We start from the raw sequence: 15,775 nt of genomic DNA, 5'->3' as shown, positions 1-15,775 counted from the left end.
TTGAAAAGTAGATACTTAAACTGCTGTGTGTCTTATGAATACTTTTATATGTACTAGGTCTGTGCTTTAAGAAGAGTCTTGTCTTAGGTTGTTTAAGAGGTGGTGGCAGACAACATGGGCCTCTAAAGACCTGCTGGCCTACACCATCACTTAGCCCACACTGCCGTTACCTGTAGACAACATTAATGGTATCAAGCCTTGGGTAAGTATGGATGTCATCTGGTGTTGGGCTGACCACAGCCAAAGCCTCCCAGGGCTTACTGAGCCCCTCACATTTGCCTGTGTTTGAATTTATTGCAAGTTAGGTCTACTCAGGGACTCTAAACATCATGGCGTCGTTTGATGTCACAGAGGGTTCATCCACCTACGCTGACAATCTGTGGGCTTAGCTAAAATGTGGGCATAAGATATGTGTAGGAGTAGAGGGCGACCCCTACAAATAAGGCAAAGGATCATGGACATCAAATTTGTTAGCACTTATGTTCTAAAGCACAAACTTCACACACACACACACACACACACACACACACACACACACATAGATATGCATACACTTCACAACCATGCAGGAGGTGCTGAAGTTCCCTTATTTTTTATGTGAATGTGGCAGAAGAGAAAGGAAGTTTGTGTTTGCTCATATTACATTCAATGCAGAGCTGTTTGGTTGTTGAGTATACACAATGGATTACTTTTAATATCTTGATGTTTGCACGATGCATAATTAAACTAAAATGATCAGATCGGCTCAACGATCAGACAAAAAAATAAAAATCATATCATAAATAACAATTAAACCCTGATGACCACAGTTAATTCAAGAGGTATTGGTGGGAATATTTTCAAAAGCTGAAAAGCTACTCTGTGTTTTGTTGTGTTAATAACATGTCATCAATGTTTTGTTCTGCAAATTAATCAATGAGTTAGTCATTTAGTTTGTTATGTTTCGCTGTTCTTGTTTTGAAACATTTTTTTTATCATAAAATCTCCACCATTTTTTCATTTTAACCTTAACCAGTAGTCTTTGATGCCCCACCAAGTGGAGAGGAAACTTAACAGTAAATGAAAACAACACCGCAGCAGTGTCAAGGGAATGCAGGAAAAATAAGACACATTGGTGTCATTGGGATTATATTTTGGATTTTGAGGCCACAAATGTATTTATTTATTTTAGAGAAAGCCAGCTCTGCAGACACTCATATGTGATGAGTGGTACTAGCAGATTGTTCCATTTTTTGTATAATTTTTTTGGAGACCTGGAAAATGAACCTTGTCTATACAGTTGCGCCTCATCCCGCCACCCATTAATACTTTGTAATTTGAGCAGGGACACTCGATTTGCTTGAGCAGACACAACACGTGGCGCGGTCCCTTTCATGTGCCTATAAAAAAAAACAATAAAAAAAAAAAATGAAGGGGATGACACTGGAGCTTGCACCTCCAGGCAACCAAAAATACTGGCTGTCACGCTTCTTCTTTTCAGGGTGAGGTGGACTTTGATGTATTTGGAGATGTAACCTTGAACGTTTAATCAGATGGATAACATCTGTGTTTCAGCGCCGGGAAAATGGTTTTTGTAGAGAGGGCAGCGGAGAGGTGTAGGGAGGCACAGACTCCAGGCTAAAAGCCTTACAGGGGAAGGGGGTGAGGCAGAGGGTGAACTCAATCACAGATTTATTTCTCCTGCGCAGAATGATTCTTTTTTTTTTGAACATACAGAGAGTAGGGAATAAAAGAAAAAAAAAAAGATTATAAGAGAGCAATCATGAGTTTCAGTTCAGGTTTTTAAAGTCAGTCAGATGCCATTGTGATTAGATTCAGGCAAAATAAGCTCCTTTTCATGAAAGTCCAACCCGCTCACATGTTGGTAACATTCTTTACACTGCATTATCAGCAAACGCTTAATTGTGATTTCCTGACAAAGCTCTGCAGCATTACATTAGCAGAATGTAATTAAAACCTTTGATATGAGTTTTAACGAGGATAAAAAGAAGTATCAGTGAGATGGAGATATCTTTAAGCTTCAGTTTATCCCAAGGGGGTGCAGAGAGTGCACACGTTCTGAGAAAAGACAACATTAATATTAATGCATCGCCTAGCAACATGCCAAGACAGTTTCCTCCTTCCACCAGGCGTTGTCCTCAAAACATTCCACCTCTGATGTGATGGGGCGAGATTGTGACTGAGATTTCTTCTCAGCACAGCAGTACAAAGGAAAAAAATTTAGCTTTTCAGGTTCAAATAAGCTCCCATGTGGCACGCTAATCAATCAGCAGGTGTAATAACAAGCAGCTAAAAGCTAGCTTCACATGAGCTTCCACTCTAAACCTGGAATCGCACCTCCACCTCAGAGTCATTACTAAGTACTCAAACCAAAAGAGCTTAAACAAGCATCACTGACACCAGCACAAGTCGCCTCTTGTTACTTTTCTTCTCTCCTCCCAGCTTCATCTGAATCCTCTGTGCCAACACAGACCTTTGTCTCTAATCTGAAGAAGTGGAACTCAATACAAAACGTATCATTAGGACTCTTTACAGTGGTTACAGCATGGTTGCAGTTCTTTATGTGATGTGTCTTTTCAACAACAATGGAGAAGCTGCAGAGTGTGATGAATGAAAGGAATTCAGTGGGCTGATAAGGCTTTTAAAGCCAACATGCCTCTCAGAAGCACAGAGACCTAAATGGAATAAAATGAATGAAAACATCGCTTTCTGAAGATTTCCCTGCTATGTTTACTCTCAGGGAGCTGCTTGGCCTATATATTATATATTGCTGAATATGTATGCACATCGTGTATCCCTGATGGGGGCTGTGTGGCTGCCGTGGGTTTTTTCTTGTTGCTGAAGAGCAGCTAAATTCTTTTTGTTCCTTTGCTTCTACTGTCAGCCTAAAGATACAGACTACACATGTAAACAAGCGCACATGGCATTTATTTAACTCGAGGACTAGTTATACCAAACCAAACATACAAAAAGAAGTCTCCATGATGTCACCACAGGATCATCACACAAACAGACCTATGCAGGATTGTAAAAAATACATATAAGGACTGATGAGGGTGATTCTTATTATTTATTATTATTATTTTAGTCTTGTGACTAAAATGTTTGATTGAATTTGATTTTAGTCACGTTTTAGTCATCAACATTTTTAAAGTTTTAGTCTAGTTTTAGTCGACTAAATATCAAAAAAATTCTATGATATATATTTTTCATGAAATATTTAAGGTTTGATTGTGCAATAAAAACAGGCACAGCTTTAACTTGTGTTATTTGAAACAAACATCTCTTTATTTAATTGCTATTATCTTTTCACAAAAGCAGCAGTGAACAGTGAGCTGCTCTCCCTGAATACACTGTTCAGTCATGACCTTCTTCATGAATACTCCATAACTACAGCAAAACACTTCAGTGACAGCTTAGAAACAGGTCGCATGCTGTAAAACCATCAGCAGCGGTGTCTTCATTTATAGATTTTGTCACGTGTATCTTTGAACGGAAGTTAAGATGACTCGTCTGCAAATGTCGCTTCAGGTTTATTGTTTTTACCGCTGATAGTCGCTCCGCACGGTTTGTAAACCGTCTTGATTGTCTTGAAATTAAACGTGTCTGTGTGTCGGTTCTCCTGTTTTGTGTGACCATGCATGAGTACGCCTTCTTCCAGCATCGCGGCGCAACGTCCTTACACAGAGAGAGCACTTCTGATTGGCTCTCTGCCGCCGTCTCCTGATTCGTCCCTCCCTTTCCACAAACAAAATTTGCTCTGATTGGATCTCGTCTCCATCAATAATTTCGTCTCGTTTTTATTCGTTGACGAAAGTGTCAATCCATTTCGTCTTCGTTTTTGGCACCGTGCGTTAGTTTTTATTTAGTTATCGTCTCGTTTTTATCAGCAAAAAAAGGTCGTTAACGAAAACTATGACGAAAATGATTCGTCAACAAAATTAACACTGCATTGTAGTGGCCATCTGTACATCAGGAAATGGACCTTTCAACAGGATAATGATACTCATGGTTCTTAAACCCATTGACAGTAAAAACTATGGACAGAGCTTCCGTGACGTCACCTGTCTGTTTCTGAAGAGCTGTTTTCAGGCTCGGTGGGAGCCTCCGGGACGCTCCAACCGCCACCATGTTGGCAGCGCCACAGGCAACACCCATAATTATTGAAATTCACCCCCCCACAATTGACAGTAGAAGAGAACTTATCATTTGAGACCAGAACATTTCTGCTGTGAAGTTGGCCATTTTAACATGGGAGTCTATGGGAAATGATTCGCTTCTGGAGCCAGCCCCCAGTGGTTGCAGCATGAACTACACCTTTCGACACTTCCGCATGGGCTTCAAGTCTGAGCCCCGAAGGTTGCCGCTCAGTTAAACCTTAATGTAATGACTCAAAAGGAAGACATGGAGGGCTATGGGGCAGTTAGATGGCGTTTTTCCTCTTTCTGTTACAGCCATTTTCAGCTTTCAAGTGTGGCATTTAAAATAACTAAATTTAACGGTATACATCATTTTTCAAATCTTCCATGGTGCATGCCTCATCTTAAACTAAATCAGTGCTTCTGAGAAATAAGTGAATTGCACAAGTATTAGTACTAGGAGCCCTCATCACAAGGGGGATATACATCACAGGATATACATACATATTCAGCAATACTTAGGCCATGTGGCTCCTAAAGGAGCTCATAGACCAGAGTCAGAGTGAAGCTCGACTTAAAATCTTCAAGATTCAATATTTTATTCATTCATTCCATCTGCACTGTTGAGACATATTAGATGAAAAAATTCTTTTTATTTCCTAACTTCAAGAGTCAACACTTTTGTGTAAAACGGTGTTCTCTCAGAACTTTCAATTAAATCAGAGTGCACCAAAAAAAGAGTTTCAATAAAATTTGGTTTAGTCTAAACTTTTCCTACATAAAACAACTTTACAACTAAAGCACACATTAAAAATTTATTTACAGTCTATCTAATACATCCGCCCGGGTGGTGACAATTCACAACGGGACATCATCCCTGCTGCCTGCTTCACTACTAGAAACTGAATCACTTAAAAGCGGCTCTGTGATAAGGCTTCACCCATTTAAAATTCATAAGCTGGGTAGATTTTCTGGGATTATGCTTGACTTGCCGAGTTGCATGCAGAAGCAGTTGTGTCATAAAGTCTACAGATTTCATGTTGAGAGGTGGGAGAGAACATAAACACACAATCTGCACTCCCTTTGTGTGTTACTAGGAAGAACAGAGGGATTGACAAATGTTGAGATGATTCAGTGAACTCAGTTTACCTCATCTCCATCTGTTAAACATAAACACAATAAATGTAAAGCTTTTTTTGCCACAAATAGGGATTTAGGGCTGGACTCTGGCATTGGTCCAGACTTTAATCCAGAACCCTTGGGATGGTTATATTGTTCTTTACTCATTGTGAGGTTTAGGCATTAAAACAACTTGTTTAAAATAGCTTAAAAAAGATTAATTATTTGGGGCTAAAAGAGACATTTTTCAACATTAAACACACTTCATGGCTCAAAATTAGTCCACCTATTACAAGCTTTTTACCAGTGTTCCTGGCTACCATGGTGCCAAGCCCCTCCGTAATTCATGAACACCAGACTTTTGACTTCAAAATTCTTCCCTGGTTATTTCAAACAGCTTGTAAAACTGTACTCTGGTTCCGTTTCCCTTTGCTATTTTGCTAGTTTACATGGTCGACTAGCTACCTGCGTCGGCTATATGCAGCAATACTATATATATATATACATATATATATATATATATACATACATATATATATATATATACACACACATATATATATATATATATATATATATATACTACAAATACTCAGCAAACTACAAATATATATATATATATATATATATATTTGTAGTTTGCTGAGTGCCTGTGCATTGCTGCTGCAATAGCAACATTTCCCAGCTTGGGATAAATAATGTATTTCTATTCTATTCTATTGTTTACCTGATAAGGATGACACTTTATTTAGCTTGGCATGCTAGCGTGTTCTAAAACATCACTACCAGCAACTCTGAGGCACAATTTTGTTTGTTACTTGTGTAAGAACCAACAATGCTGTTCGACAGGCTTCCTGACCTTTTAAGCAGAACACTTAAGCAGAACAAACTGCAATCTATTCACAGACAGCAATACTGGCAATAATTGCCTTTCACTGCAGTAGTTTTATTTCCAAAATTATCTCTAGTTTTATTCCCTGTAAATGATTCCTAATAATATCAAAGTATTAAGACTAGCACATTTACTGTGATTTAAATACAACTAAAAAAACAACACTGGGTCAGCAGTTCTCTAATGAGACACCATTGGTGCCCTTATTGGTGGCACTTTAGTAACCAATATGCATGAAGCAAAACTTTACAGATGGCAAATATAATGAGATCTCCATTGTCCCTGGTGTACGCACTGATTCAAACACTAATTATCCAATGGCTTTGGATGTTCAAGGGTATTCTGTCACCACTTTGTATCCCAAACTTTAAATTAAAATGCAACATGGCCTTTGAGTCACCGATAGAATGACAACTTTTTATGGTGTGTTTAGACTGATTTTGTTTCTTCTCTCGCCGAGCGGGTGCATCTATATGACCGTATCTTTGCTCAATTTAGTGGAACTGATTGGTGCTTCGGAATTAATTGTACATATAAAAAAAAAAAAAACATTTTATACCACAACCATGTTTTTTGTTAGTGGCTCAGACTGCAGGTGTTTATCTAACTGTGGTGCCCGGGGCAATGTACATGTCTTTGAGAAACCTTTTAGCAGCAGTATAAAGTTAAACCAGCCATTATTAGATGTCTCTTTGGTCTGTATAAAAAGGAGAAATAGCTGACATTTTGAATTGGGATCTTTTATCTTGCTTGATGTTATATTTTCTATTTCTAGGCAGTGTAAGCCTGCAGTCCTCGGCATGAACTAGAACCAGCAAAACTGACAATTTTCTTTTGCTTGATTTTTTTTTTTTTCATTATTATCATTTGCACCTCTCTTCTTTCCACCGGAGCACAGACAGGATGCACCTGCATAAAAAGAGCTTAGGTCTCACTATGTGTTTCCCTCTGTATATAATTGAATTGAAAATTGGAAGACAGTGAGTTTTGTAGAAAGTGTCTGAAGCAATAAAAGCATATCTCTTGTGAAAAACACAATGGGTAGTTTATCGGCAGCTTCTGATGCTGCATGCTGCTGTGTGCCTCAGACAGACCCATTATTTTGTTGTTTGACAATTATGACTCATAATGAAGGAAACAGGAAGGTTAGGATATTACAATATGATTCTCATTTTTCCTTTTTCTATTTGCCAGAACATACTAATGTAAACCTAATCAGAGGACAATGAGGTCACTAACAGTTGAAAGAAAACCATTCCTTTCTATAAGGATCTTACATGAAAACAACATTTGCAGTTGGAACTGTTTGGATTACTGAACATAATTGTGTTTTTGTCCTTGTGTTTCTTTTTCACAGCTCAGCTGGAAGCATATTAGACGGTGGTTTCAGGAAATGTATGTACATTATGTACAGCAATTTCTAATAACAGCCACAATAGCAAGGGTCTGTTTTATAGATTTTATAGCTTTTAGGATGTACTCTGTGTTTCTAAATTTCAATATTCACATAGCTTTAGAAAATAATGTATCAAACATTACATTTTTATATAATAAATGATATTGCCAGTGAGTAACATTTATTTTTCAAATGTCAAAAATATAAAAGCTAGGTTGAACACAATTTAGGAATTTTTGAGGACATCCTTTAAAGATCTTTTTAAGTTAATTAAACATGCCATGGCAATGCAGACCTGCTTTTAGAGAAACTTTTTTTCACACTAGCCTGACTGACTGCCGAGCCTTTCAGGCAGTATGGTCAGTGCCAGAAACAGTTTGCCCTGCTCACATTTCATGTGTGCTAACAGTGTGACCACACACATTTAGCGTGAATCATGGTGTCAAGGCTGTGGCCCTTAAAAGAGAAATGCTAACGCTAAGAAGAAAAAAAAAAAAAAAAGCACGTCTCCACTTGCTCCTGTCCTGAAATCTCAATTTCACTCTGGCTCCTCTATTGCCTTGACAAGGTCAGGCTGGCAGCAGGAATTCGTCTCGCCCCCTAATCTGGAGATTACATTCTCGGCGGCTGGGCAATGCCCTCCCCTCCTTTCCCTTCCTATTCTGCCTCTCTCCTTGCAACCCTGCCAGTCTGGCTCTCTACTGCGAGGTAACGAGCCAAGACCTGCTTACAGTGTAGAGATAATGTCCACGGATTAAGACAGAGAGCCCCTCGAGTGGTGCCTCTTTCATTTCAGTATCCGGCCTGTGAAGCATCATAAATACACCCAGGCCCGGTCAGAGTCTGTGGATCACTGTGGAAGTCAAACTCTGTCCTCTTATGGCAGTGAATGTTAGCATCCTAATCCACTAACACTCAGTGGTAACTGTGGCTACAGCATTACACTAATACAAAAGAACATCTCCACTGCAAAAATCATGGGATCTTCAGGGATGCTCTTGTCACCCTCAGGCTGAGTCACTAATTTAAAATGGTTGTGTAAGAACATTACATTTCCCTGAAGATCCCCTTTGGTGGCAGCGTTGTTCAAAGTGCGTGAGCTTGGATTTTAAGGCTTGTTTAATGCCTTACAGATGCCAGAACTGCTGCAAGTGGTGAGATGGCATTCCTTATACTTAAGGCCTTTGCTGTTTGCCACGGGGTGTGTTAATCTGGTCACCTGTTTATTTATGCGAGATTTTCAGACATATTTCTCTCTGGATTCTTGGAGAACAGATTCAAATTTGGCAATTTCCCCATTGTGGGACAAATGAAGGTTTTCTTAATCTTAAATCTTTTTAGATCTTTTTATGGTTTTTCCAAGAGTACACATGAAAATAAAAAAATAATTCACACGACCATGTGATTCATATGCATTCATGTGCACAATCACACAGGCACATGTAGTTTCAATAGGTTTCAATGGCCCATCAACTACTGCTAGCAGGATCTCACCATGGGAACACTAATTTTTTCACCTTTTTTTGGGCTGATATCATGAATAAGTACCAAAACAGCAGAAGGGAAAAAAAGGACTTGTGGCTATTCTAAGTTGAAACCCACATGACGCTGATCTCTATGCATTCCCCTGAGTGGAGAGTGCAAATGTAGTGAGAATCTGAGGAGATACAAGAGGATGTGCATGCATTTGTGTGGGCATCATTTATAGCCAAAACCTTACTTGAAGCCTGAGGCCCAGCTACTGCTCCTCTGATGATACAAACACCGGAGTAAAAGTAGAAAACTTTTATACTAACGAAACTAACTTGACACTAATAAAAAAAAGCAACCATCTTGACAGATAGTGATGATTTTGTTGAGTTATGTCTACACAACTGATCATAAACTTGGTGACCTTATCACCACAATTTACTACAGAGGTGCTAAGTATATTTATGAATATTGTCACAAATGCATGTATAAATTGCTGATTAAGCTATATGCAGTGGATGTAAGTTCAAACATCTAAAGTTGTTGCTTTAAAAATGCTAAATATCAAATGAGTTTGTTCAAACATCCTATATAGGTTAATAATATTCCACCATAAATAATTCAACATATTTTTCAACATAAAGTATTCTGTTTTCACACAATAGATAAGACAACATCAAGCTGCTCAGAAGTTTGAAACGTAGCAGGAAAAAGGACCTTCCATTTAATAAAAACATAAAATAGTTTTCCCATCTGCTTAGAGAAAGGCATCAAAAAAGACAAAAAAAAAGTCCTTTATTGGATTTATCTTGAAATTTGTGCCACAGCCAAAAACTTTAGGTTTTCTAGTCTTAAAGTTAAAAGTCTAAAAAAGTCTAGACAAAAAAGAGGTAAAATCATACTTTTAAAACAAAGATTTTATTGGGGATCAGGCTCTGGGTTTCTATAATGTTAAAGATGCTATACAAATACAATTAATTAAAAATAGAGGTAGAAATCTCTCGCTCTCGCTCTCTCTCTCTACATATATATATGCAAATGCAAATAAGAGTAGCAACATCTATCTAAAATATATATATATAAACCCTCTGCATATTTCTTTGAGTGCCTTTGAGCACTGGATCTATGGTTGTATGGCCGGCATGCACATCCTGCATTCCTTCGGGCCGTTCTGTGGACACAGAAATTAAAAGTCCGCAAGAGCCAATTAAAGCAGATAAAAAGTGGGGACAGCATACATCAGAACGTGAGGTGAGGTGGCACAACCTCTCCAGGAGCACAACAATTGCTCTCATGCTGGAGCTTCTGTTTAGCAAGTATAACACAAGCGCCCTAATGCAGAGTGACCCGTTCCATCCAGAGTGGTGGAGCAAATTGAGATAAATAAGGCCGACAAACACACAGAATTCATTTACACAAATAAATGCACTGAATAATAAAGATGCAGCGTCTCACGGACAAGGGAGAACATCCATTATAGCAGACCCCATGACTGTCTGAGATGTAATAAAAGCTCTGTATGATCCCCAATATGTTGGTCTAACAGTAGAAGACATCCATTTACTGTTCCCTGCTCAGATTACAGCTGAGATGAATCACTGTCTTTGTTTAGCAGCCTGCAGTAACAGCTGAGCCTATAATGCTTTCTCTTCATTAGGCTATCTGCAGACCAATGTGCACCATGGCGAGCTCCAATGGCTGTATGTCCTGACTGAGAGCTGCAAAGATAAATCATTTTAAATATCTATTCATTAACAATAAATTGCCTGTCTGCTCAAAGTACAACCTCAACAATAAACTTTTTTTTTGGTTGACCCCCCAACATGAAAGGACCACATCACAACCGCTTTATCCCACAATTATAAGCTGATGTTTATCAGTTCGACATCCCTTTGCCTAATGAAGTTTCCCATAAAACTGTCATTAAGCTGTGTGTGTGCGTGTGTGTGTGTGTGTGGGTGTGTGTGTGTGTGTGTGTGGTGGGGGTGGGGGGCGCATGGGGGTACGAGGATTTAAAATGAAGCTTAATGTACATCATTATGTGGGACTCATCTCAGGCTGCATTATCAAAATACACTGAATCATCATAACTCATAATGACCAGACCATCTTCATTTTTTATTTCAATTACTCATCGCGTGTCAATTAACATCTCGGACAAATGCTTGAAAGCGTGTAAGTGCCTCTTAAAAGCACTGATTCAGATCTACACACACACAGCGTCTCAGATTCTGGCAAAAAAAAGAGCAATTCATTTCCAAGGTTAGGGATGCATTAAAGGGAGCGTGTGTTCGTTTATGATAGTATCACTTGCGTATTATTTTTTCCCGACACTTTCCAAAACGGCGTGGAGCAAACGTGCTGCCTCTCAGCATCACTTGTGCTCTGATTGCAACACGTTCCATCAACCTCTGTTACTAACTGAGCCAAATCAATTAGGTTGCAGTTTGTCGTCCTTTCGTGGTGGTAAGCATCAAACAATTCAAGAAGGGGAAGGAAAAAAAAAGATCAATATTGCAAATGAAATAAAGCATTTGATGTTCTCCAGCGGAGATGCACTTATTTCAACACGGAGAGAGGGTTTTTGGCATTAACTGTGAGGGGCTGGCAAAGGCTGGGATCAGTTCCACAAATACATCCTCCTTTGTTTTATTACCGCAGATGATCTGACGCTGTTGTATTCAGGATTAGTAGTCTGCTGCTGAGTACATGATCGCACAGTCAACACGCCTCGTCTAAATCATTCCATCTATGCTATTTGAGTGCACTGCAAACTGTTAACAAGTGATGTTTCCTGCAAGTCAGTATCATAGACATTGATCTACTACAGCCATTGTAATGTCACTTATTCTGGAAGGTTTTGCATTTTTGCTGTTGCCATCTTTTTTTTTTGGAAGAGAAATTGTATCCACTAAGACTCCCCTGCCCCTGTTTCCCTCTTCTCTGGGATTAGGAAGATCCCACTGTTAAGGCCCACAAGCTACATCCATAATTGCCCAGTCCCATTTCACCTCGTCAGTTGTTGCATGATACCTCGTAGCTCACACAAGAGACATGCCCACAGCTGAAGATGATGTTTTGGAAAGCTGTTTGTGTAAAAATCTACTGATGACATGTTAGGTTCCAAGAAAGGTGGTCCCATTCATGTGGAAAGATTACCTCATTTTTAGGGGTGGTGATGTCAGATGAAACGCTAAGGAATCACTAAGCTGTTAAAACTTTTAAGTCAGTTGTTAATGTCAGTCACAAAAAAGGAAATTTATCAGAGACCAGCACATTTCTGTTGTAAAATGGCGATTAACTCTCCTAAGAGGCGAGCCAACAGGTTAACAGGTGGCACTGTCAAAATGACTATGTGCGACATGAATTAGCTCCTTTTGCTTTTTGTTTACTGTTGTTGGTCCCTCCATGATACACATGATACATACTGTGTGTTATTGGAGTGTTATATAATGTATTAGTTTCTTGAGTGTGCGTCTGCATCCTTTGCTGTTTTCCAGTCCACCTGGTTGTAAAGTAGTACTTCTAGTACTAGTAGTCTTCACCAATGAGTAAAGCGCTGTTGGAGCACTGTTGGAGCACTGCATGCAAGCGCATCTGTGTAGCCTCTGCACTACTTGCATACTTGCATAATCTTTCACTTTGTGTATTATTTAAACTTGGTTGGGGAGTTGCCATGGAGCAAAAGCCTGGTCTGGAGGTAAAAGAAAGCTGATGCCTATCATTTTTATAGAATCTCCTTTTTGTTATTGTCAGCTTTCATTTACTCACATTTACATGTGTATGATACTAAAGTTTAAAGCCACAAAAGAAGAGCAAAGTATAAAAATAAGAGCAATACAATATTAGATATAAAGTAAGAAATAAAGTATAAAATCTAAAATGTAGACTGAGGTTAGGTAGGTGCAAGTAGGGAGGTAGTTTATAAAAAAATATTGCACCTGTATAAAGTATTGCACTTATGGTGCAATACTTGTCGTTGCCAGAAGAAAAATCCACTGGCAGCAGCCTGTCGGCCTGATGAAAGCTATTATGCAACATCGCAAGTACCAGCCAAGAGATATTTATTGAATATTCTTTTTTATATATGTATTAAAAAGAAGAAAAACTGATATTTTCTTGCTGTTTTCTTCCTCTGAAACATATTTTCTGACGCCCTGGCTATGTTCAGTACTTACTTTACCCTCCTCACTTTCTTAGTACACCTTGCAGCATTAATTCACCATTATAGATGAGAGCATCATTTTATGAAATGGGCTGTGAAGAATTCATAATTGCTCCAAACAGCAATACTGCTTTGGCCTGCCTATGTGTGTCTGACTTTGACCTACTCCTGTGCAGAGAAAGTGGCTGCTGCAAGCAAAGTAAAACAAGAAAATGTCTTGATTAAGCTTGGGTCAGGCATTTTGAAGCATAGCCAGATCGCTAAAAAAGATTCTGCTCTGGGAGCGGACAAAGTCGGATTTTACAGTTATGAGGGAGGTCCTAATGAGTCTCAGAAGGCGCCGAAGAGGGAGAGGGAGAGCAACTCCGTGCTGCCTCGAACAGAGTTGCTTAGGCCAGCTGCACACATGATATGCCTCCCGTGAGGGGAAAATTCCTTCTATTTGCTCTTATTTCATTTCTCTTTCCCTTCCCTTTTTACTTCGCACTTCATTGAACATTCCATGGTCAAGTGAATCTTTTTAAAGGACCTGAAGCCTACAAACTCTTATTGTAATGTTGCTCTGAAGAGTTAAGTCACTGAGGGTTGAAGGCACAGCACAAAATGAAGAAAAACGCCGTAACTGGTTAGTAAAGGATGTCATGATCTGAGCTTCTAGATACACAGCGGGACGAATCTCAGGCTTACAGTTGACAGACACCGATGCTGTGAAAAGAAATGTTTTGACCATGAACTCAGCTCCGCAGGGGAGGCAAAACCAACAGCTCTATTTTGTGTTTGTTGAATACACTCAATTTCATTTCCTATTGCCCTGTGACAGTTTGTCCCTACTGAGAACGCTGCAGGACTCTGAGCAAAACGAGGTGGAGAGGAGGAGAAGCAGATTGAGCTGCATCTATCACACTCTCTTTAGTTTACATTGAAATGAAGATAATTATCTATTTGCATTGGAGGTGGACTTTTTAAAAATGCTGAAAAAAACAGAAATGGCCCACTCTGTCATCGTCAGATTTATTGGCGACGTATATGCATAAAATTCTCTAATGACTCCAGGAACTAATTAAATAGTTATGTGATATGTATTTTCCACATTTCCTTTGCTGAACCTTCATTATATGACTGTCAAAAGTTTAATTATAAAAGGAGATTAAAATGATTTCATGATGATCAAATATTCATACAGCCAGTGCGATCATTCCTTCACCCTAATATTTCTTAATAATAAGTTGACTTGTATGAGATCTATTTTTTTACTCATATATCATTTGTCTGCAGGAGATTTGACCTCAATGAAAAACCAGGAATTAGTCAAGATGAAGCTTCTCTCTGATGTGTCCGAGCACAATTAAAATTTTACGGTCTGTGAAGACTAAGAGCTCCTTGATATGTATTGCTTGCAGTTTGGACAACGGTGAAACGCACTTCAGCGCCTTACTCCCATGACGACATATAGGGTTACTGTTAGTGATACCCTTGAATGGATGAGAAACCGATCCATGCAGTGCTCTTATTTCCATGGTGCACACACACACACTGAACGCATTGTTCACTTTTACTTTTACGTGCACCTTTCACTTTGAAACGAAAGGCTGCTATGAATGGCAACACAGGTGCTAAATTTAGCCAAAAGAGCCCGAGCTGGCGGGCTGTCGCCGGGACAGGAAGCCAAAGAGATTACATCTGAGGCGGCACTTAATCTGAAGAAGCAAATTAGGATGCTAAACATTAGCCCATGAATCATTAATTCCAGAGTGGAATTACATTCATGCTAATTACTGTAGCACAAGTAGCTCCATTTATTTTACTTTTGCTTCTTTCACTTGCAAATATGGAGAATTAACTTCAGGTTCTCCTCAGGCTTTTTATTAAAACACAGAGAGATCTCCAATACTTTCATGACATAACCATACCATTAATACATCTTGTTTTTTTGCATGTTTTCCATTAATGGTCCAAAAAGACATTGAAAGAAACTACTTTGTACATATACATCGAGATCCAGGCCGAGGCTGCTAACATGCTTGACTGTATTGACAAGATTGATATTAGGTTCCCCACAGGATGAACAGAGAATTGCAGAGTTTGACGCTTAGCTTCTTTTCTGTGACATTGACGCATGTTAGCAACTTTGGAACACAAAACAAAATCTAAGAGTGACAAAAAAAAGAAAAAAAAAAGTTGGGATGCTGTGTAAAATGGATGCATTGATTCCCTACCCCTATTTTATTCCCAACATAAAGAACATATCAGATGTTGAAACTGAGACAGCAACAAATTTTAAAATTGTGAGTCATCACATCATTTATTAGTCATTTAAGTTTTACACAGCGTGTGTTTTTTTTTTTCTTTGGAATTGGGGTTATAAATCTAAATTTATAGATAGATTTATAAAAAACCTTAATTAGCACACAGATATGAGAGTGGCATTGATCTTCCATTGTTCTTTCAGATAAAGCACATTTTCCTAAATGTCCAGGCTCAGGCTGGGACTTCCAATGTATACATCCGCCAGTAAAATAAGTTCCTTAACATCCACTATTTTCATGTAGTTTTTTAATGTGTAACAGCTGTTTTGAAAATGTTATTTGTCTTTT

At 38.8% G+C, this 15,775-nt stretch overlaps 1 protein-coding gene across 1 annotated transcript in view; it reads right to left on the bottom strand.

Annotated features, from left to right (window-relative positions):
• khdrbs3 (KH domain containing, RNA binding, signal transduction associated 3) overlaps nt 1-15,775 on the bottom strand; it is an 81,658-nt gene that overhangs the window by 42,877 nt on the left and 23,006 nt on the right. The window lies entirely within an intron of this gene.

This window comes from Parambassis ranga, chromosome 2 (genome assembly GCF_900634625.1).
Source record: "Parambassis ranga chromosome 2, fParRan2.1, whole genome shotgun sequence".
Taxonomy (NCBI): domain Eukaryota; kingdom Metazoa; phylum Chordata; class Actinopteri; family Ambassidae; genus Parambassis; species Parambassis ranga.
This window is presented reverse-complemented; position numbering and strand designations above follow the sequence as displayed.